The 24,620-nt window shown below is 46.8% G+C and overlaps 1 long non-coding RNA gene across 1 annotated transcript in view; it reads left to right on the top strand.

The window, feature by feature from the left end:
• Window positions 1-24,620, top strand: part of LOC113931129 — an 85,883-nt gene that overhangs the window by 25,450 nt on the left and 35,813 nt on the right. Inside the window, exon 3 of the long non-coding RNA XR_003522696.1 lies at window positions 9,782-9,949. This is a non-coding gene — a long non-coding RNA (uncharacterized LOC113931129). The remainder of the gene's footprint in view (window positions 1-9,781; window positions 9,950-24,620) is intronic.

Raw genomic sequence — 24,620 nt, 5'->3', positions numbered from 1 at the left:
TTTGTTGTCATACAGCACTGCCTAGAATGGAAGCTCATGAGAGAAGAACCTCCTTTTTTTTTTTTTTTTTTTTTTTGTCTTGCCCACAGTAGTAGCTCTAGCCCCTGGCACCATGCCAAATTCAGAGTAGGGATTCAGAAATATTTGTTGATGAACGCAGTAGATAATTAATCAGTAATCAGCATGTGATCACGAGCTGGTCTCTGCCCTTAAAGGTTTACATTCTACTGAAGAGTTGAGTAGGAAAAAGCGAAATCTACAGAAAACTTCTATGCTTGCTGGTATCCAACATAGGACAGGTCAGCGTCCTGGGCGGGAGAAACTAGCAACCAAAGGGCAACATCACACAGCTGACGTCTATCCAGCCCAGCGTTCTCTTTGACTGTCTTTGAGGGGCTGTTTGAGGGGAGACGCCAGCAGCCTGGAAATTCCAAATGGAAGACAAAGGTCGTGGGAGCTGAGGTCTTACCCAGGGTAGAGGCAGGTGTCTTTGCCAGAGTAGCAGCCCCAACTATGCTTGCCCCGGGCCTCTGGCTTCTTCAGAGCCTCGCCGTGGGGGTCTCGAGAGATCCTGTGGACGGTCTGATATTGTTTAATAAATTTCTGTTCTGCTTAAACTAGTCAGAGTGGATTCTGTAGCTTGCAACTAAGAATCTGTTGTATGTAATCGGTTAAGGAAAAAAAAAAAAAAAGGTTGAAAATCAGAATCCTGGGGCACCTGGGTGGCTCAGACGGTTAAGCGTCTGCCTTCGGCTCAGGTCATGATCCCCAGCGTCCTGGGATCGAGTCCCGCATCGCAGGGAGCCTGCTTCTCCCTCTCCCTCTGCCTACCGCTCCCCCCGCTTGTATTCTCTCTCTCCCTCTCTGTCAAATAAATAAAATCTTAAAAAAAAAAAAGAAAAGAAAATCAGAATCCTGACTCGTAACCGACCTTGAAGCTTGAATGGAAAATGTTAAAATTATACGGACATTGGAGGTATTGCTTCAAAACCGAACCAATACATGTAACTGTATCAAAGTGACATGCCAAGTTTGAGGCAGAGTAATTTATTTAGTCATATGCCTGGGGAAAATTGTTTATGTTTTATGTGTTTGTAAAGCACCATTAAAAAAAAACGAGCATCTGCTTCTTTAAGTTGTATGCTATTATAATCCAGTGTAATTTTTACTACCAGTGTATCAGTTACTAAATTGAAAGAGACTTAAAAGATTTTAAAAAGGCAAAACTAAACTGCAGCGTGAAAAAGACTTTTTAAAATATTTTATTTTTTTTAAAAGATTTTATTTATTTATTTGACAGAGAGAGACACAGCGAGAGAGGGAACACAAGCAGGGGGAGTGGGAGAGGGAGAAGCAGGCTTCCCGCGGAGCAGGGAGCCCGATGCGGGGCTCGATCCCAGGACCCTGGGATCATGACCTGAGCCAAAGGCAGACGCTTAATGACTGAGCCACCCAGGTACCCCGAGACTTTTAAAATATTTTAAAAATGCAAAACTAAACTGCAGCATTAAAAGTGGTAATTGGGTGATATAAAACTATAAACAAAAGCAAGGAAGAGATTCCCGTAAAAATCAGCCTAGTGGTTAATTTTAGGATTGGGCTATATGCATCAGGCTTCTGAAGCAGCTGGTGAAGTTCTATTTCTTGATGGAGATGATAATAAAAAGGTATTTACTTTATAATACCCTTATCAAGATCTACGGTTTTCTATATGTTGTATTTTGCAATTAAAAATGGTTAAAAAATGAGCATATCAACTACTCAAATGTGAATTATTTTTGTGCAGATGTCTCTGTGTGTTTTCATTTTAGCATCTCTTAAGACTTTGTTACAGATTTTTGTCTCTGGGAACAAGTGAGTTCTTGTATAAGTTTAACCCAGAGCATAAAACATGTATCATTTCTTATAATCAAAATCATACGAATGAAAACAAAACACCATTTTTCCCCCTATCAAATTGGCAAAGACTTAAAAAGATGTTCTTATTCAGTGTTGGCGAAAATATGAAGAGACGGGTACTTACGTGCCCTACTGGTAGCCATGTAAATGAGTACGATTTTTCTAGTAAGCCATTTTGTGGTCCAGAACAAGGGCCTTAAAAATATTCACACTTGTTTTTTACCTCATGACCTGAGTTCTAGGAATTTTATGTTGAGGAAATAAATGATCGGAGATGTTCAAGAAAATAAACGTGCAAGGATGTTCTTACAGCAGCTTTGTAATAGCGACGTCTTGGAAGCAGGAGGAATGTTGACCAGTGGGGAAGTAGTACCATCCCCAAATGAAATAGTATGCAGCCATCAATATGATGGTTTGGAACATAGACACAGAGAATGGTGATGATGATGATGATGGTGGTGGTGGCCAACATTTATTGATCACTTACTATTTGCCGGGGACTCCTAAACCTCTTTACCTGAATTCTCTCATCCTTGCAACACTTGGGTAATTTATTTAGTCTAGTAGTATCTCATTTTTTTAGTGAGTAGTATCTCATTTTACAGATGAGAAAACTGAGGTTCAGAAAGGTTCTGTAACTTACCCAAGCAACAGGGCCAAGGCCTGAATCCAGGCCTGGACACTTGCATTTCCAGAAAAGCTGTTAATAGTACTAATATTTAGGTGGTGGTAGTAGAGTGATTCTTATTTTCTACTTTACATTTTCCTTTACGGTCGAAATTTTATAAAAAGCACACTTATCAATATTGCAACCAGAAAACAAGAGGAGCTCCTGCCAGATATTCCTGCCACACAGGGAAACACTCTCTGACTTCTAGTGGAAGTGTCCAGGCATGGGAGTAGGGCCAAGAGTCTTGAGGCAGGAAATACTAAATCGTTTCCTTGGGCTCGGCTTCTCGGGCTCCCTGACTAGTCCAGGTTTTTCCTCAGAACACTGCCACCTAACTACAGACTGGCAAGCAGCTGCCTTGGTCTGGGTTCCCTGCTTCTGTGCAAGTGGAATCTGGCTGAGGACAGGAAGGGCATGTGGACAGTTACAAAGGGCAGGAACTGCCTACTTTCTGAATGTTCGGGTTTTTTTGTTGTTTTTTGTTTTTTTTAGATTTTATTTATTTATTTGAGAGAGAGACAGCGAGAGAGGGAACACAAGCAGGGGGAGTGGGAGAGGGAGAAGCAGGCTCCTGCCCGAGCAGGGAGCCCAACGCGGGGCTCGATCCCAGGACCCTGGGATCATGACCTGAGCCGAAGCAGACACTGCACCGACGGAGCCACCCAGGCGCCTTGCTTTCTGAATTTTCTGCTAAAACTGCTAAAACTAAATTCTTGCATTTCATACTGCTTACCTGAGGGCCGGACGTTAGGCAGCAGGAGCTCTGATTGGGCGCTTCTGTATCCTTCGCTGCCACCTCAGCCTTCATGCCAGGGGTCAGGTAGCCTCCTTCTGGCTCTGGGTAGGCAACAACCTTGGTTAGTCCAAGAGGACTTGCGGCTCCCAGTGGGTCACCGTGACTTTGCTGGTTCCAGAAGAATATCAGCTGCATCCCCTTCCACGGGGTCACAACCAGTCTCTTCCCCAGACTTGGATCTTTTGAGGGAAGACGAGGCAAGAAAACACAGTAGACCCAGCATGAACCCATCTCCAGGCCCGGGAAAGCTTATTCAAGAACCCTGCCTCCCTAAGAACAAATCAGTATATGGAAGAAAGACACTCGGGGAGTTTGCCCCAAGGTTAACTGCGAGACCTGGAAATGAAACCTCGCTCTCCTGCTCCTTAGGCCCCCCTGTGCTGTCTATATTTAGCCAAGCTGCCCCGAGCCTTGTCCACCTTGTCTGAGCGCCAAAGTAGGCACACAGTTTGCTCATAAACATTCCTGTGCTTGCCAGCTCACGCCTGCCAAGCATTGAGATGTTGGTTTCAAAATGCGAGCCTCCCCCTGCACCCAGCTCCCAGGGCCTGCAGGGAATACACACCAGGGGGTCAACAGCCTGACCTTTCCCGAAGCCAAGTGACCTCAGCCAAATGGCCTAAAATGAAAGGCGTGTCCCTCACTGCTTCATCTTGGCAGGGGCTCAGCGAATGACTCCCTCTCAGACCCACTGTTTCTGGTCACAGTTCTTTGAGTGTGTTGACCTACTTTCTCCCCTTCAGAGGGAAGACAGAAACCAATACATGTCTCCAGCGAGTACTCTTGCTTTCAGGAACGTGGATTCTGTCTTCTGCCCCCTGGTCCTTCCCATGCTCCATTATCACTCTGCTCTAAGCACTTCGAGCATGACTGCATCAGAGCCCTGAGTGTTGCTTACTGTCCCCATTTTACAGCTGTGTTCTCAGAGGTAGCGTGCCCCACACATCCCAGGGACGGGGGAGGGGGGCAGAGCCTGCTCAGCCTGCCTTTCCCTGCCACAGCTCATTGTTAAATGGCACGAACTGCACCAAAGTCGCTTCTGCCTCAGAATCTTCTGGAAATCATCGGGGCGGGGGGGGGGGTGTCTCTGATTTTGGCCACCTTATACCATGCGTCTGGACTCATTATGGACTGAGAGACATTCAGCTGGAGACCCCAGGCTTGACTCCTTCATATACCTTTGGTGTGGGCCTCCAGGAAAAGTCTTAGGGGGCTCAACTCTTTAGTCACCTTGACAGGCAGAACCCCTCTTTGGACAGTGTGTGCAGGTGACTCTCAAATACCCACACAGAGATTTTCTATGGTGACTCGATCACTGTAGACTCTACCCTTCCCAGTCCGCACGCTCTTGCCCACCTCCTCTAGCCGTTGGCTGGAATCGGCTTGGAAAATATATACTCGTTTTAATGTCAAGCTGAGAAGAGTTAATCAGAGGCATAAATCTGCCGGGGTTCCGAGGAAGGGCGTGGATGGGTCACATCATGTATTTGAGCGCCTTTTGGATTATCGGCTGGCTTTAATAACCCGCCACATCCATCCTCCATGACCACGGGTGAGGGAGTGGTGTATCTTGGTTAGCTCCGCTATCCCTGGGGGTACTTTGTCTCCTTTCTTCCCCCCTCATCCCTGTGTGCAGAGCAGATAATAACCTGCCTGCCTTCTAGCATCCTATCACTTTTCATTTACATCGGGTAACTTGGGATTTTAAAAAAAGGTTCTGGGTCTTTTTTACCAGCTCCAAAATCATATCGGCGTCCTAGTGGCCACCAGCTGGGCCCGGGTTGGGGCGAGGCCTCCCCCAGGAGAGCGGAGCCGGCAGCAGGTGGCGAGGCAGGGCGTGGCTGCAGACGGCCGGCCAGGGTCTCTGCTTCTTGGGGACCTTCCAGCCTGTGGCCCCAAAGGGGCTGACCCCCACCCCAATCATCCGGGTGGGAGGCAGCATGAGAGTGAACCACCACCGGAGCTCTGCATTCCCGGAACCAGAGAGAGGAGGGGGCCAACGGAATGGGGCTGAGGACGAACTGCAAGCAGCGGATGGAAAGGGTGACATTGCCAAGGAGGTGAACGATGGGGACGGGGGGGGGTGGGGGGGGGTGGGCAATTGTGAAAGTTATTACCTTAGCGTATGTCTCTGAGTTGCCCCAGGACCCTGAAGTGAGAGGAGCCCAACTGGCAGAGCGGAGAGAAGGCTTCGGCCGCATCAGAGAGAGTGCGCTGTCCTAGAAAATGCCCCGTCAGGTGGGAAATGGGCTTTGTCGCCGCTCTTTCACAGGGCCGGCAGCAGCCACCTGCGGCTTCCGAGCGCTTGAAATGTGACTAGTGTGACCGAGGCACTGGATTTTTTTAAAATTTTTTTATTATGGGGCACCTGGGTGGCTCAGTCGTTAAGCGCCTGCCTTCGGCTCAGGTCATGGTCCCAGGGTCCTGGGATCGAGCCCCGCATCGGGCTCCCTGCTCAGCAGGAAGGCTGCTTTTCCCTCTCCCACTCCCGCTGCTTGTGTTCCTGCTCTCTCTGTCTCTGTCTCTGTCAAATAAATAAATAAAATCTTTAAAAAAAAATAAAAAAAATAAATTTTTTTATTATGTTAATCACCATACATTACATCATTAGTTTGTGATGTAGTGTTCCATGATTCATTGCGAGGCACTAGATTTTTTTAATTTAATTTTCTTTGAATTTAAGTGTCCCGAGCCGCACGTGGCTAGGGGCTATGGGGCGGGGGGGAGGGTTGCGGCTCCGGATGACGGGGGTGGGGGGTGGGAACCCCAGGTGACCAGAAGCCGGCTGCCACAGCAGTTCACGGCCGCCCCTGGCATTCGTCCCGGTTGGTTGGCTGCTGACTACCTCTGCAACCTGGGTCAAGTTACGTCCCCTCTGTGAGCCCGTTGTCCCACCTGGGAGATGGAGAGCAGAGCCGCGCTGACCGTGCAGAGGGCTACCGGAGGCACTGAATGCGTGTGGACCTCGTCACCAGGTGCCTGGCATCCACGGAGCTCCCCGGAAATGGCTGCAGGGGCGATGCCTTGTGTCAAGGTGTCATGAGGTTTACCTTATGACATCTTATTTTCCTGTGCCTTGGCCCTAGTCACCGGACACCGATAAATCAGCCCTACCTTGCCAGTGCCTCAAGGCGTGAGGATAATGGCCTGTGCCCCGATTGACTCCCTTGAGCACCCCGGCAAAAGATCTGTTATTTGATTTTGGAACTTTATTGTGTCTGAGCTTTGCACGAAATGGGATTTGAAAAATGAAAGAAAAGATGAAATAGTCAAGGTCAGAATAATAACACGAAAAAAGTCACAGGCCCCACAGGCCCCATTTCCCATCCATTGAACAGGCATTTATTTACTGAATCTATACTGCGAGACTAGTGCTTACAAGCACAGACTCTGGGCTTGTATCCACTACTTACTAGCTGTGTGACCTTGGGCAAGTTACTTAACCCTCGCTGTCTCTATTTCCTTATTTGTCAGTGGGGCATAATAATAGTACCGATCTTTCGGATTGTTGTAAAGAATCAATACGTGTAAAGCACTTACGGACTTACTTGGCACTGATGAGCACTTGATAAATATTGGCTGATGTGATTACTATATGCTGGTACCACGATCGGGGCACTTTAAAGGGACCCCGGTGGCAGCAGTGAGGGTCAAGACTGGCGGCGGAGCTACCGGCTAAGAGACGATTGTGGTATTCCAGGCATGAGATGATGAGATCGAGGGACCGAAGGACCTATTGCAGGGACAGAAAGGTGGGAAATGGCACTGGAGATGTTAAGAGAGCCGATCGACTGACGAAGAAGGGATAGAGGATACGGAAGGAGGACCACTTTTGGAGAGCGGACATCTATGCGGTCATTTCGGGACACATTGGGTTTATGTAAGACAGTCTGGTAGTGGTTCTGGAACTCAGGGACCTTAGAATTCTGTGTCAGGCCCTCTTATTGCTCTTTCTCCACTTTCTTCCAAGGTGATTCCCATTGTTTTCCACGCCGTCTTTAGGCTGATGAATTTCAGTTTTCAAATTTCCCCTCTCTACCCCTGACCACCTGACTAATGCCTAGACTTCTATATACAGCCAGCTACTTAGGATCTCCAGTTGGATGACTAACACACATCTCAAATTTAATATGTGCAAACCCCTGTTCTTAAATCCATCCCCACCCCCACTCACTCCTCCCCGTCTTCCAGACGTAGTGAATGGTACCCACCATCTATCTAGTTGCTCAAGCCCCCAAACCTAGGGGTCACATGCTCTGGTTGTTTCTTCAGGTCACTTTTGTAGGCATCCCTTCCTCTGGCCACCCCTTTAGAATCTCGTTCTACTCTTCAGGCTGTCCTTGAAGTGATGCTAAGACCATACATTTCCCATGGCTTCAAGCATCCATTCCCTGAGTCATTCATTCTGCAAAGATTCATCAAGCACCTGCTAGGTACTGTGCCGAATGCTAGAGATTCAGTAGGAGCAAGGAACAGAGAGGCACCACGCTCATGGAGTTTGTATTTGAGGGGTGGGGAAGATGTGTAATAAACAAACTGATAAATGAAACATGATTTCAGATGATAGTAAGGGAGATAATAAAACAGGGTGACGTGATGAGACACTGGCCAAGGTCAGGGCCTACTTAGTCGGGATGATCAGGGAAGGCCTCTCTGAGGAGCTGATGTTGGAGCTGAGACGTGGATGATGGGAGAACATTTTAGGCAGGTGCAAAGACCCTCAAGAGGGGAGAAATTATAGGAGCCTAGCAAAAAAGGATAACAGGATGGGCTAGGATTAGAGATTTAGGCAAGGGCTCTATCTTACTAGGTCAAAGTAAAGAGCTTAGATATTATACGCAGTGCAATGAAAGCTCTTGGAGGGTTTTGAAGCAGGGAGATGGATGTGACATGATTTCCATTTTTAAAAGTTGGCTCTGGCTGTCGTATGGAGAATGGCCTTTACAAGCCAGGAGACCAGGGCGGAGACTGTTGCCTTGATCCAGGAGAGACAGCAGTGGCTGGGATTACGTGGGAGGCCAAGGCCAAGGAGAGAAGGAGGGGCGAGAGGTGGACATGTTAATCAGGGATCAGACTGGCAGAATTTGCGGGCTGAGGGATGGGAGAGGAGGGGGAGGAAGGAATCAAAGGTCCTAGCCCAGTACCTGGCCGGTGCTCGGTGAATATTTGCAGAATGAGTGAGCCATCCTCCAGCTAGGGTGGAGGTTGTTGAGGCCACGAGAGAGGTTATGGTCTTAGCATCACTTCAAGGAGAGCCTGAAGAGTAAAAGGAGATTCTAAAGGGGGTGGGCAGAGGAAGGGATGCCTACAGAAGCGACTTGAAGAAACAGCCAGAGTGGTAGGAGGAGGAACAGGGAAGTGTGATGTTACAGAAGCCAGCCCCGCTTCCCTCTCCAGAAGTAACCAATGCTAACAGATGGGTGGGTATCCTTCCAAATCATCTTCTATGTATTTACATACATTCACAAATGTTTATATGACATGCATATGTAGGTTTTTTTGTTTTTATATAAATGAGCTCATAGTACATGCATTATTCTTTCACTTGCTTTCTTAAAAAAAAATAACAGCTTTATTGAGCTACAATTCACATACCATACAATTCACACATTTAAAGTGTACAATTCAGTGGTTTTGTACTATATTCACAGATCTGTGCAACCACCGCCATAGTCCATTTTTAGAACGTTTTCATCGCCTCGGAAAGAAACCCTGTTTCCTTTAGAAGGATCACTCCCTTATCACCTGCCCCCTCCCCCCAACCCGAAGCGACCACTGATCTCCTTTCTGTTTCTACAGATTTGCCTCTTCTGGGCTTTCAGATAAACAGGAGCATATCCTCTGTGGTCTTTTGTGACCGGCTTCTTTCACTGAGCACCACGTTTTCAAGGGTCCTTTGTGTTGTAGCCTAAACCAGCACGTCCTTTCTTTTTATTGCCAAGTAATATTCTATCATACGCATAGACCACACTGGGTTTAGCCATTTATCAGTTGGTGGACACTGGGTTGTTTCCCACTTTTGGCTATTGTGAATAACATCGTTACGGACACTCGATGACAAGGGTCTGTATGGACACACATTCTCATGTCCCTCGAGTGTCTACCTAGGAGTGGAATTGCCAGGCCATGTGATAATCTATGGTTGACATTTTGAAGAACTGCCGGACTGTCTTCCAAAGTCACTGTAACCTCCAGTCATTTTACACCCCCACCAGTAGTCTCTGAAGGTCCCAGCTGCTCCGCATCGTCACAAACGCTTGTCAGTGTCTACCCTTTTGATGACGCCTTGATGTAACGCGCCTTGAATGTTTTTCCATATTGGCACGTATCGATCGCTGAACTGCTGTGTAATATTTCAGAGACCACTCTTTTCGAGACGATCCCGTCTATTACCACTGTGTTATGTCCTCCCCCAGGGCGCAGCAGCCTGGAGGTGGGAACGGCCGTGCTGGATGACCGCACCGATCCAGATTTGGAAGTTGCGAGGCAGGTAAGGCAGGAGGATGAGCTGAAGAACGGTGTTGCTGGTTCATGGTGAGAGGGTACTTGAAGTGAGTTACCAACCCTGGCACATATCGGTTCTGGTAAGTGACAGTGACGAGGAACTGCAGTGTTGACTACAGCGTAGTGCCAGACCCTAAAAGCAGGTTTTGCAGGAGAGCAGAGAGCTAGTTTTTTTTTGTCTTGTTTCGCACTTACCCATTTCCTCTGTTGAGTTCGTTTCTTCCCTCCTTCTTTCCTTTCTTCCTTCCCTCCTTTCCTTCCTTCCTTCCTTTCTAAGATTGCATCGTTCACTGCCTTGTCTTTTCAGATGATTCAGAACATAGTATGACCTTGTTTTGGGACTCAGAGCGGTCATTCTGACCATCTGCTTTTGCCCTGGACCTCTGAGGCATGTAGGAATATGTCTTTCTCCATTAAATGGGTCCCAGATTTCTGTGCTTTTGAAATTCCATCTGCTTCAACTTCCAGCTTTACTCGTTTTGGTGTCAGAGACTGCGATCAGCGTTAGTCTAGGTTCTTCTAATACACAGGTTTCTGGCCAGGGACTGACCTCATGCATCTCCTGTGAAGTTTCTGGGTTTCATGATAGCAATTTTACCTGCTATTTAGATGGGCTTTTTTCTCTTTTAGATTTGTGGTTACATTATGGTAGAGGTTATGAGGAATCTTATCTCCAGAGAAGGGTTGGTGCCTCTTTAATTTGATACAAGCTATTTTGGGTGGGCGAGTTTTCCGGCATTGAAGAATGTCAGTGAATAAGTTTGTGTTCACCTTACCCACACTTTTTTTAAATAAAGATTTTATTTATTTGTTTGACAGAGAGAGACACAGCGAGAGAGGGAACACAAGCAGAGGGAGTGGGAGAGGGAGAAGCAGGCTTCCCGCCGAGCGGGGAGCCCAACGCGGGGCTCGATCCCAGGACCCCGGGATCATGACCTGAGCCGAAGGCAGACGCTTAAGGACTGAGCCACCCAGGCGCCCCTACCCACACTCTTTTTAGTGGTAGGGACCTGCCCTGTTTAATACAGCAACCACTAGCTCCATGTGGCTTCTACAACTCAAATAGAAATTAAATGAGTAAATCAAATTACAAATTCAGTGCCTCAGAAGTAGTGGCCACATTTCAAGCTCTCAGTAGTCACGTGTGGCGAGGGGCTACCCTCCTGGAGAGAGCGGACATAGAACGTTTCCGTTATCACAGATGGTCCTATTGGACAGCAGTGGTCTCGTCTCCGAGCCAGTCTCCTCTCGGGTTTCACCTTCCCAGACAGGAGAGTCTCCTGCTTTTAGCAGCAGCTACGCTTGTCCTAGCCCGCAATACCCCTGACCCCCCACCCCGATTGTGTCACCTGTCCTCTGTCCGTCTCCCGTTGTTGCTGACCTACATTCCTTGGCTCATGCCCCCCTCCTCCATCCTCAGAGCCAGTGCAGAGCATCTTCAAATCTCTCTCACACTCTCTGACCTCTGCTTCCAGAGTCACATTGCCTTCTCGGACTCCCACCCTCCTGCCCCTCTCTCTTATATGAACTCTGGCATTTGATCAGACCCAGCTGGATAGTCCAGGACCATCGCCCCATCTCAGTATCCTTAATGTAATCACACCTGCGAAGTCCCTTCTACTATGTAAGGTAACCTATTCACCGTTCCCGAGGATTAGGACGTTGGACGTTTTTGGGGGGGGGGCGGTTCATGATTTTCAGCCTACCATAATGGGCAGTATTCTCCAGTGGCATCTTGTTTTCCTTGAGGACCAGGGCTGCACAAAGTATGCCACACACTGATGTCCTGAGGTTTTACACAAAGGGAGGAGAGTGTTTCAAAATCTTATTTTCTGCCACCGTCCCATCTGGAAATACCAAATTTTGGTGGTTCTGACTCCTCAAAATACGATCCTGTGAATCTAGTGGCATAGGAGTATCTCAGAGGCAAGGCAGATCCACGGCTAACTCCATGTCCTGTCAGAGCGTTTGCCCCACTCTACCACAGACTCTATTTTAGGGCTGATCTCTACCAGCCTCTCTCCTCTCTGTCTCTGTCTCTGTCTCCCTCTGTCTCCCTGTGTCCCTCCGTCTCTCTCTCTCTCGTGCACGCATGCATACGTGCACACACATACACACACCAAAAAAACCAAAAAAAACAAAAAAACAAAAAACAACAACCTGGGAGCTTGCTATATTAACCAAGGCAAAGCCACCTGAGCTTCTTTTCCCAGAAAAGGGAGGCAGATGAAAGCCTGAGTCATTCCTAGGAGAAGCAACAGCAGAAACCAGTGCAAAATTGGTCTTCTATTTTCAGTCTGGACAAGACAGCATAGACTCATTTCTCCTTGCTCCTCCCCGCTAAGTATAACTATAAATCCTAGAAATAATTCAAGAGGCAACCGAAGAAGAATTCCAAAAGGCGTAAAGAGGAAGGCAGAATGGTTAGGGACCCCAGGACTGGAGGAGCATCCTAGTAGCAAGGCACCTATGACCTCCTACCCAACAGAAGAAGCCGAACCAGGCCCAGCATTTCCCAGCCCCCAGCCTGGCAACAGGAGGTGGCTCAGGTAGGCCGCTTCTTCCTCGGGTTTGAAAGGGAGTCCTGCTGACAATACCAGTGGGCCTGGCAACTCCAGCAAAGGGAATCTAGCAGGGAGCCCCTCTGACACTCAGCCGCCCGGGCTGCTAGGCAGGCTGGCACCAGGTCAGACTCCTTTCCCTTACCACAAGGTACGGTGCAGCCAGACCATCATCAAGGACAAATCCGACCACAGCAAGTACTCTTGCCCAGGAAGCCTGTTTGGGCCTGTGGTCCTGAGAAGTGCCCTCTCCCTGTGAGAGACACCGGGATGCTGTACAGCATGGGCAAGGGAGGTTCCACCAGAGCAAGCAAAACCAGGGAAGATTGGTTGTTTCCACAGACTCCAGACTCACTTCTTCCACCTCTAGGCCTCAGGCAACCCAGCCTGATGGAGCACCTTCAGCTCCCTTAGGCAGCACCAGTGCGGACCAGTGGGGGCCCCCGTCAGCACCACATTAACAAGCAGACCGAAATAGCATGGCAAAAGCTCTGAGAAGTAAACTGTCATTGAAATCACAGCCTACAAAAGTAGGCCAGGACCTGTGTGCTAAACCTAGAGTGACTGCCCGCTAAAGTAAAAGATTTAAATAGTCTTCCGATATAATAGCCAAAATACAATGAAAAATCACCTCTCATACTAAGAACTAGAAAATCACTGCTTGAATAAGGAAAGACAGTCAACTGACATCAATAGCGAGATGAATCAAAAGATAGAATTATCTGACAAGCATTTTAAAGCAGCCATCACAAAAATGCTTCAGTAAACAATTGCAAAGTCTCTTGAAACAAATGGAAAAAATGGAAAATCTCAGCAGAGAGAAACAAGTTATAAAAAAGAACTAAATGGGGAAATTATAAAACTGAAAAAATATAGTAACAGAAATAAAAAAAAAAAAACTTGCTGGGCCCATAGTATAGACAGATGACAGAGGATAGAATCAGTGAACTTGAGGACATATCTATAGCATATACTCAGTCTGAACGACAGAGAGAAAATAGACTGGTAAAATAATAGAGCCTCAGAGACCTGTGGGAAATAACAAGGGATCCAACATTTATATCATCAGGGTCCCAGATGGGTATCAGAACCAGACAAAGACAGTACAAAAAAAAAAAAAAAGCAAACTACAGACCAGTATCCCTCATGAACATGGACACAAAAATCCTCAACAAAATATTAGCAAAATGGGGGCGCCTGGGTGGCTCAGTCGGTTAAGTATCTGCCTTCGGCTCAGGTCATGATCTCGGGGTCCTGGGATCGAGCCCCACGTCGGGCTCCCTGCTCAGTGGGGAGTCTGCTTCTAGGGGGAAGATATCCAGTTTCTTGACATCCTCACCAGCATTTGGTGTTGTCACTATTTTTTATTTTAGTCATTCTGATATATGTGTAGTAATATCTCACGGTGGTTTTGATTTGCATTTTCCTGATGGCTGGTGGTGCTGAACATCTTTTCATGTGTTACTTGCCATCCGTATATCCTCTTTAGTGAAATGTTTATTCATATCTTTTGCCCATTTTCTTTTTTTTTAAAGATTTATTTAGTTATTTTAGAGAGAGAGCACGGTGGAAGGAGGCACAGAGCGAGAGGGAGAGAATCCTGAAGCAGACTCCCCACTGAGCGTGGAGCCGACATGGGGCTCAATCCCAGGTCATGAGATCATGATCTGGGCTAAAACCAAGAGTCGGATGCTCAACTGACTGAGCCACCCAGGCGCCCTCTGCCCATTTTCTAATTGGATTGAGTTTTGAGAGCTCTTTATATATTGTAGATGCAAATCCTTGGTCAGATATGCAGTTTGCAAATATTTTTTCTAGTCTGTAGCTTGATCTTTCATAGAGCAAAACTTTTAATTTTGATAAAGTTCAATTATATTTTTTCCTTTTATGGATCATGCTTATGGTGTTAAGCCTAAGAACTCTTTGCTGAGCCCTAGATCATGATTTTCTCCTGTGTTTTTTTTTTTCCTACAAGTTTTATAGCTTTACACTTTAAGTCTGTGATCCATTCTGAATTCATTGTTTGTATAAGGTGTGATGTTTAGGTCAAAGTTCTTTTTTGTGTTTTTTTTTTTTTTTTTGTCTATGGATGTCAATTGCTCCTGCACTATTTGTTGAAAAGGCTATCCTTCCTTCACTGAATTGCTTTTACCTTTGTCAAAATTCAGTTGAACAAATTTGGGTTTATTTCTGGGTGCTCTATTCTGTTCCACTGATCTATGTGTCTACCCTCCACTATTACTACACTGTCTTGATTACTGTAGCTATATAGTAAGCCTTTATTGGAAAGACTAATGTCCCCCCAGTTCATTCTTTTTATGTATGTATGTATTTGAGAGAGAGAGAGAGAGAGAGAGAGAGAGAGCACAAGAAGGGGGAGGGGCAGAGGGACAAGCAGACTCCCTGCTGAGCGGGGAGCCTGATGGGGACTCGATCCCAGGACCCTGAGATCATGACCTGAGCTGAAGTCAGATGCTTAACTGACTGAGCCACCCAGGCGCCCCTACATGTGTTCTTCAACAGATTAATAGTTAAATAATATGTGGTACATCCTTCTATGCCATGGAATACTACTCAGCAATAAAAAGAAATGGGGTATGGTTCACACAATAATTTGAATAAATCTCCTGGGAGTTTTACTGAGTGAGAAAAGCCATCTTAAAAGGTTACGTACTGTATGATTGTTTAGATAATACTCTTGAAATGACAAAAAGTATAGGGATGGGGACATGGATGGTGGATGCCAGGGGTTAGGGAATGGCGCAGATAGGAGGTGGGTGTGGCTGCAAATAGTAGCAGGAAGGATCCCTGTGGTGATAGTACAGTTCTGTACTTCATTGGTGGATCCATGAACTTACACATGATAAACTCGCATAGAACTAAATACATAGGCGCAAACAAATGATTACAAGTAACACTGGGGAAATCTGCGCAAGATCGATGGGTTGTAGTGACGTCTGTATCTTGGTTGTGGCATTATACTACAGTTTTATAAGATGCTACCACTAAGGGAAACTGGGTAAAGGATACACGGGATCTCACTGTGATTATTTCTTACAATTGCATGTGAATTTACAACGATCTCAAAATAAAAGGTTTAATTTAAAAAAAAGAAGATAATGACAAAAAATTAGGGTCTTGAAATGTGTTTCCAGAAGCTGGATTAAGGAATCTGGCTCATTGTGTAGGCATTAAACTCATTGGCCATCTGGCTACGAGACTGGCTAGTTATACAAAAGCAGTGACCCCCCACACCTGGGTATGCAGCGCCTTAGGGGGCCTCTGATAATCCAAAGAGGTATTGTTCACCTTCTGGAAATTCTCAGTAACCAGATTTAATTGAAAATCACTTTTGTGAAAAAGCAAGCATTTGCTATATAAATCTTCATAGCAGAGGGCGGCACTAGGAAACCAAAATACGGGATCTCAGCCTGTTTCACTCTAGCCCTTCCAAAATCAGAATCACTGGCCTGATCACTGTGAAGCCAACATATGAGGCCTAAATGGGCCTTTAAGTTAACTCCGTATAGTGAAAAGCCACCCCCAACCCTTGTCGATCAGTCAGCTGGCTCTGACCACAGGAGAAACTATGAGGGGGAATGAGAGGCTGTAGATGATTGGCTACAAAGCCCATTTCATGGCTAGCCACCAACTCAAACACATGCTTCACCTTCTCCTTAGATTCAACAACTTCCTTAGGAGGAGCTCAGAGGGTTATCATCATCTTTTCCCCAACAGCCTTTTCATGCCTATTCTTCAGACCTAGAGCATCTTGAGCTTATCACTTGACTTTTTTTTTTAGAGGGTAAACTTGATTTTGCAGAGGACTAACCAATGGGGAAAGTAATTATCCCTTAATTTAGTTTTAAATTAATATATAGGAAGGTTGACTTATTGGTATGTACAGTTCTACGAATTTTAACACAGGTATAGATTCACGGAATCACCACTACAATCAGGATACAGAACAGTTCCTCATCCCCCCAAAGCTCCCTAGTGCTAGCCTTTTGTTGTAATACACCCCCACCCCAAAACCCTGGCAACCACCGATGTGTTCTCCATTGCTATAGTTTTATTGTTTTGAGAATGTCGTATACATGGAAACATGCAGTAGGTAACTTTGAAACTGGCTTCTTTCTCTCAGCAACTGTCTTCGAGATTCATCACACTGTTGCATCTGTCAACATTCATTTAAGCACATTTTTTAATTTAAGAATTGCTCCTCGATTTTATTCAGATTAGTTCTCTGAGCAGGCTTTGTAATAGTGTGGTAACAGTGTAATTTTTGTGCAATTAAATCACCTTTGGTCAAATGACTTACAGTGATTAGCATGTTTCTCTTATCCAGTTTTTAACCTGTTTCTTCTGGTGAAGAAAAGTAGAGAGGCAAGAAGTAGATAGTAAGTTCTAAACCAGCACTACATCTCTAGGTTCTAAAACCAGAAAGCGGCATCTCTGAGTGTCTCAACTATTCTTTTTGTTTTTTAAAGATTTATTTATTTGAGAGAGAGAGAGCACAAGCAGGAGGGGCAGAGGGAGAGAGAGAATCTCAAGCAGACCCTGCGCTGAGTGCGGAAGCCAACATGGGGCTCCACCTCACAACCCTGAGATGGTGACCGCAGCCGAAATCAAGAGTCAGACGCTTAACCGACTACACCACCCAGGTGCCCCTGTCTGAACTATTCTTGAATTACTTCTCTCACCACTTGGGGGAACCTACCAGAAGAGCAGTGGCTAGCAGGCTTCTAGACATACATATGGTTCTTGCTCAGGAGCCCCTGTGTGAATCTCGTGCCGATCCCATACAAAGGAATGAGTACCACAGTCTCAGGAGTTCTTAAACCGCCCTCCTGAGTACCCCGAAACATCTACCATTAGAATCACTGATCTAGGTTAACAAATTCCAGAAGACCTCTCTTAAAAAAAAAAAAAAAAAAGAACCTCAAACATGTCACTTATGGGGATATCCCATTCTGAAGTTGGGTCCTGAGAGATTAGAACAAAACCATTTGATTTGAGGTATAGGACAGGTCTGGAGTGGTGCCCAGTGCTAAGGAATAGGAACCCCAGCTTAATTTAGAGGTAGGACAGAGAACAAATGACCCTGCGTGTCCAAGTGGCAGCAGGAGAGGCTGGGACCCGAGGACGTGGGCTAGAAACGGGGGAGGGGGGACTTGAGGCATGCTGAGAACAAATGTTGCCTATTTCACAAATATACCTGGATCATGCCTTCGTAGGCGTTCACTCTTGAGTCGCAAAGCTGGATGCCTCGTTTGCTTCTGTCTCATCTATCTACTACCAAGTAAACACCAAGAGCTTTGAAACCCAATTTTTTTTTTAAGTGTTTGAATCCAGTGTACTTAGCCAAAGCTAAGGAGAAGGGCACCTTCGGATCTCAGGAGAACTTTATTCTTTATTTAGTTTCTCCTTCTCCCCACAGGCAGGCCATTCTTGAAGTCCTACTTATAAAAGGAACTCAACTGCCAAGTATTGGAGACTTGAGGTGGAGGATGAAATGAGGAGAGATTCAGTCTCAGGTGGCCAGATTGATCCAGGAGCTGAGGGCAGTAGGACAGTCCAGAAAGTGAGCTCCCCTTCTGCCCAGGGTTTACCAGAGCCTTGGTCTTTTTCACGAAGGTTATGTTCACAGCCTGCCCCCGACACAGCCACAGAGAACTAATGAAGTGAGAGTGTGTATGTCCAATAACGCAGCTCATTTCCGTCAATTAGCCAATGTCCAACAATGAGTCCATTGGCAGACTGTGCTTGAATTCACCCATTTTCCAGTTTGATGGCTCATAACACAGACGGCTGCTTATTTTATGCATTTTATAGAGGTGGCCCTTTTAGTGCATCAAAAGAATGCTTAAACCAACGGAAGAATAATCAAAGGCACCATTTATCACCTTGCTCTTACCAGATTCAAACTGTATAATGGCAGTGGTCCTTGGGTAAGGCGCAGAAACCAAGCACACACCGGAAAGCTAGGAAGGCAGCTGAGGCCCGGCCGCGAACGGGCAAGAACTGCATCTTCAGAGCCAGCACAGGCGGGAGCCTTGCAGGGAGAGGCACGGACATTTCCAGCCGGGGGCAGCCACCTCCCCTTCCGTTTTCGCTCACCTCGTCTTCCATCTTCACTTGCTCACGCTCTTCCCCCAGCCTCCCCTCCTGCCCCGGGCGACTGCGTGCTAATTCACTCATCCAGGCCTGGGGCCTGTCTCTACCTGCCCCAGTACAGGCAACAGGACGGCAGGGTGTCTGTCCCCCCATACCCTGCTCAGGGGACCCACCCGGCCTCACCGCCCAAAGCAGGAGCTGGGAACCTGGACTGGTGCTCCGAGCAGGGATCGGGTGGGGGGGGGGGGCTGAGGCATTCAGTACTGAGGTGTGGGGACTCGGCCGGTGGCTACACGCGGCTTGCTGGTAGACCACAGGACAGGGTCAGAGTGAGGCCCCAGGTGTTGCCCACTGCTTTTGCCTCTAGCCCTGCCCCCCCCTTCCCCGGTCACCAAGGGAAGCTGGTTGGTCCCCAGAGCGTGAGGGGGTAGAGATGACATAGAATAATCCCATCTTTGAGCCTGCAAAAGAACTGAAAGCCTGTGGCTTACTCATAGATCAGTCGTACCAGCTTTTTGTGGAAAGGACAGCACGATCTTTATTCACAATCCCACTCTTACCAAAGTATTTTTAGACTTCAGAATAGGAGTGAGGAGCCTAGGCGTGAACACTGGTAAATTGTTCCTAGCTGGAGGTATGGAAGAAGGTGGGCAGGGCATACTGTCCTCAGTCTAATCCCGCCCCGCCCCCCCCCCCCAGGGAAGCTTTGAAGATGTGGTGAGAACAGTTGGTTGCTTGAGAACAATAGTGAAACCCCCTTTCTTTTACATAGATTAGAACATTCTTAATGCTTATGACGACTGCAAGGGATGTTATGAAGAGGGGAAAATATTCACTGTCTCCTCCGAAGTTAGCAGGGTTGGGGAGTCAATCTCCATTGGACCAGACAAAGAGGTGGTTTGGGTTTTCCCACTTCTGCACCATGGACTCGATCTCAAGGAAACCCGGGCTCACCGTTGTCCAGCCGAGTGCTGACATCAACAGCAAGACGTCAATCACATTTTCCCTTTGACTCCTACTTTCTTCTATTTACCATATTTTGTGATTGTCCCGGTTCTTTGGAGTTTTTCCTTTTTTTTTTTTCAAATATTTTATTTATTTATTTGAGAGAGAGAGAGAGAACTAGAGAGCGAGAGCAAGCACGAATGGGGGGCAGAGGGAGAGGGAGAAACAGGCTCCCTGTGGGGCTCGATCTCAGGACCCTGGAATCATGACCTAAGCCAAAGCCAGACCCTTAACCCCTTAACCGAGGGAGCCACCCAGGTGCCCTGGAGTTTTCCCCTTTTATCAGGAGCTTGAAAACACTGTGGCCAGCTTCCACCCATTTGTATTAGTGTAAGAGAGTATTGCCTACCACCACAAAAAAAAAGCATAGATAAACCAGAGGTCAGAGGATAACAGAGTGTTCCAACTGGAGGGGCCACGGAAGCAACTTAGCCCAGTCCCTTCGTGCTTACATCGGGGGAAACAGACACCCACGGAGGGAAGGTAGCTGCTCTCATGGTTCCCGCTCTTGTCCTCTTTCTCGAATATATGACTTCATCATTACATATTTTCTTTCCTAATTATGATCTGTAAAGGTTATTGGTAGGTTATTAGTTGGCATTTCTGGGGCCTATAGCCAACTGGGTGCTAAGGGGTTGGTTCCAGAGCCATACACTGTAGAAAAAGCTAGACCCATGTTGAACATTCACGAGGAATGATCAGATCTGGAATCGGCAACTCGCTCGCACTGTTAAGGGTTGGCATTGCCCTAGGTTCTGTCCTTGGTCCTCTTTTTTTGTATTAAGAGCAGGTCTATGGGCAGGGTTGGTCTCTATGGCAAAATAAGGCGAATTCTGAGTCGAAAAGCTGTAACTACAGTTCTTGAGATTTTCTGCTGATCTCCGAGGACAGACAGGATGTGCTCTCTCCTGTTCAATGCCAACCTTTTCACCCGCCCATCTCTTGACAAGTCTTTACTCTTCCTTTATACTCTGCTACATTCGAACCCATCACAAAACCTCAGTTTTGTTTTAATACAAGCAAAAATCTTTTTACCCGATGTCCCCCTGGTCTGCCAAGCCTCCTGAAAGAATAGTCTACACGTGACGTCCCACTTCCTTTCTTTTCATTCACCCCCATGCCAAACCTTTTAGTCCGTGTTGTAAGTAATCTTGCTCTGCAGCATTCAACATCCTTCAACCACTCACCCGCTGGAAACTCTCTTCCTGGCTTTTCTTCTCCTGTTCTCCCACTCCTGTATTCCTCAAGGATCTTATTTGATAGTAGTTATATTTTGGGTTAATGCCTGGCTTAAGGCTCCTTTATGGCAATACTTCCCCCGCCATAGTGTCTCAGGAAGGGATGGTGAAGCCTCGGGCCTGGCCACTGGGGCTGGGGATGGATGTTTGGGCAGAGGGGGCTGCCTAGGAGTATAGCGAGATGGAGGGAGGTGACCGTTAGGGAAGAGAGCTGAGAAGCTGCATAGACTCCGAGGCTGAAGCTATGATTCTGGCCATGTGAGAGTGGGCGAGGGACCTGAAGACACTGCTGAGCAGGGAAGGGGGGCGCGGAAATCAAGTCAATGCTCTCAGAGAAGCAAGGAAGAGATCACGAGCCAGAGGAGAGGTGTGGAGTAGCAGAGGAGGGAGAGAGGGAAAGCTTTGTGGGAGGGATCAGTGGGGCGAGGGGAGTGATGAGAGGGAGCCCAGGAGACGGCCCCCAGACAACTTTCTAGATCCTGGGAGCTGCTGTTGTGCTTCCTGCTGTAAATGTCTGTCTGATCCTCCCGGATTCTCGTAATAACCCTTTTTAGTACTTTGCTTGAGTGGATAATATTGTTTCTTGCAACCTTTACCCTAAGATACCTCTTCTCCCAGCAACTTCTCCTACTCTCCCTGAGTGATCTCATCCGCTTTTTTTTTTTTTTTCAGTTTATTTATTTTAGTAATCTCTACACCCAGTGTGGGGCTCGAACTCACAACCCTGAGATCAAGAGTCGCATGCTCCTCCGACTGAGCCAGCCAGGTGCCCCTCATCCACTTCTTTCTACAGTTCAAAATGTTTTTATTTCTATAATATAAAACATGCATATAGCTAAAAAAAAAAAAATTAAGAGTCCCAAAGCCTTATAATGAGAAGCAAAACTCCCTATGCCTACCCCTTTCCTTCTTCCCAGAAACAATCACTCCTTGAAGTGTTCCTTGTGGTGTTTACCTCAGTCATTTAAAAGAATATGATTATTGGGGCGCCTGGGTGGCTCAGTCGGTTAAGCGTCTACCTTGGGCTCAGGTCATGATCCCGGGTTCCTGGGATCGAGCCCTGCGTCGGGCTCTCTGCTCAGCGGGGAGTCTGCTTCTCCCTCTCTGTTTCTCAAGTAAATAAGTAAAATCTTTTTTTTAAAAAAAGAACATGATTATTCTCTTGCTATTTCTTTTTTTTTTTTCATTATTGTGGTAAAACATACATAGCACAAAATTGACCATTTTAACCATTGGTGAGTGTAGAGTTCAGTGGCACTAAGGACATTCACACTGTCGTGCAACCATCGTCACCATCCATCTCCAGAATTTTTTCATCATCGCAAACTGAAATCCTGTACCTGTTAAGTAACCTCCCATTCCCTTCCCTGCAGGTCCCTGGCAACCACTATTCTAGTTCCTGCCCCTGGGAGTTAGACTGTTCTAGGAAAGTCATATAAATGCCATCCTACAGTATTTGTCCTTTGGGGTGTGGCTTATTTCACTTAGCATAATGTCTTCAAGGATCATCCGTGTTGTGACATATGTAAAACTTTCGTTCCTTTTTAAGGCTGAATAATATTCTATTTTATACACACACACTCACGCACACACACGTACACACACCGTATTTTGTTCTTCCATTCGTTCAGTGATGGACATTTGGGTTTTTTCCCACCTTTTGGCCATGAGGAACGTGCTGCTATGAACACAAGTGTATAAATACCTGCTTGAGTCCCTGCTTTCACCTCTTTTGCGTATATCCCCAGAAATGGAATTGCTGGATCGTTTGGCAATTCCACAGTTTGCTTTTTTGAGGAACCACAATGCTGTATTCCACATTCTGTTTTCTTGACTGACACTTTTTAACCATCATCTACTGACTTTGTATTACGGTAAGTGAGGGATCATCCAGTCTTAAAGTATTCTCTAGTCCCTGTGTGCTGATGGCTTCCCATCCATATTTCAAGCCCAGACTTTCCCCTGAGCTTCAGCCTTTAATATCCAAATGCTTGCTGGACGTCTCCGTGTAGATGGTAAGCTCAGTGTATCCCAAAATGCCTGTCCCTGCCCCACCCCCAAACTTTCTCTTCCTCTGGCTTTTCTACTGTTCCCTACCTCAGTGAGTGTCACCAATGCCTACCCAGTCACTCAAACAAGAAATCTAGAAGTTGTCACAGACTGCTCCCGGACCTCACCACCCAATGGATCACCAAGACTTTCTGATTTTTACCTCTTAAGTAGCTCTTGACCCCATTTTCTTTTCACTGACCGGCACTGCTCTCGTTCAGACCTTCTCGTCCAGACCTTCTCGTCCGTCATCTCTTGACTGAGCCACTTGCAGTAGCCTCTGTATTTGCCCTCCTGCAAATCGAGCTAAGCTTGTTTAGCCTCTCACATCGTCACTGATTTCTCAGTGGCTATCAGTAGCTTCCACTGACTAGAGATAGCTGTGGGTTGTCATCCTCACCCCACCCCGCACAATCTCTCTACCAGGTGGTCCGTTCTAGTGAAAACAGGGCTTCGACCCAGTTCTGCCAAGCACACGTTTAGTAGTGGTTAGACTCAGTCCCACAACCTGTCCTCATAAGACCATGAAGCCCCAACGCAGGAAAGGTTCACTGAAGCACATTCAGCAGTTCTCCAGTAGTCGCGCTTTAGCTAAACTTGTGGTCAGATCGGGCGATGGAATCTTCCATTAGGTGTCAGGACGCAGGACCTACGGCTTCGTAGACTTAGAATGCCACTCTGGGCTCTTCTAAGAATGCCTAGACTTAGAATGCCACTCTTCGGCCCCATTCACACAAGGGCTGACGACAGTATAGATCCATAAATCTAGAATACCATTTATTTCACCAGTGAAAGTTTATTTCCAACGTCCCTTATGTTAATGAGCAAACCCTCTCGTGCAGATTTAGGTAGATTGAAGCTTTCCAGCGCTGCCTCTAGAGTCCGTATTCATGATTAGTCTTTCAGATGCAAATTAAGCACCGCTGGAGTGCGCTCCTCATTAGGGTACTTAGATACTAACTGTCCCTAGGGCGTATGTATATGTACATGTATATGCATAGGTGTGTGTGTATTGTACACTGTGCTGAGTATTTTGTTTGTTCTAGAGAGAGTGCGTGCGCACGAACAGCAGGGGGGGGCAGAGGGGGGGAAAGAGAGAGAACCTTAAGCAGGCTCCACGCCCAGCGTGGAGCCCCATACGGGGCTCGATCTCATGAGCCTGAGATCATGACTTGAGCCGAAATCAAGAGTTGGATGCTCAGCTGGCTGGGCCACCCAGGCACCCCCGTGCTGAATATTTTTTTTTAATGATTTATTTATTTTAGAGAGAGAGAGAAAGAGCACGAGCAGGAGGGGCAGAGGGAGAGGGAGAGAATCTCAAGCAGACCGCGCTGAGTGCGGAGCCTGACATGGGGCTCGCTCTCATGACCCTGAGATCATGACCTGAGCCGAAACCAAGAGTCAGATGCTTAACTGACTGCGCCACCCAGGTGCCCCTGTGCTGAGTATTTTTCCAGTAAGTTTTAGACCGTATAATAAATCTATCCTCCTGCGTACATCTATTCATATTGTGCCCCTGCATAAAACCGTTTATCTCCATGGTTCCCCGGTCCATGTGAAATAAAGTCCAGACTCCTTCAGGTGACATACAAGACCTTTCCAGAACCTCCCCCAACCTCTCTCCTTTTTGCACTTTATGCTCCAGTCTAGAATTACCAAGCTGTGTGTAAGTTAGCCTCCACCCACGATGCTGGTTTGGCCTCACGCTCTCCCCCTGCCTGGCACACTTTTGCCACTTTCCTTCACCTGGCTGACTCTTACTCATCCTTTGTGACTCAAAC

Source organism: Zalophus californianus, chromosome X, assembly GCF_009762305.2.
Source record: "Zalophus californianus isolate mZalCal1 chromosome X, mZalCal1.pri.v2, whole genome shotgun sequence".
Classification (NCBI taxonomy): Eukaryota; Metazoa; Chordata; class Mammalia; order Carnivora; family Otariidae; genus Zalophus; species Zalophus californianus.
This window is presented reverse-complemented; position numbering and strand designations above follow the sequence as displayed.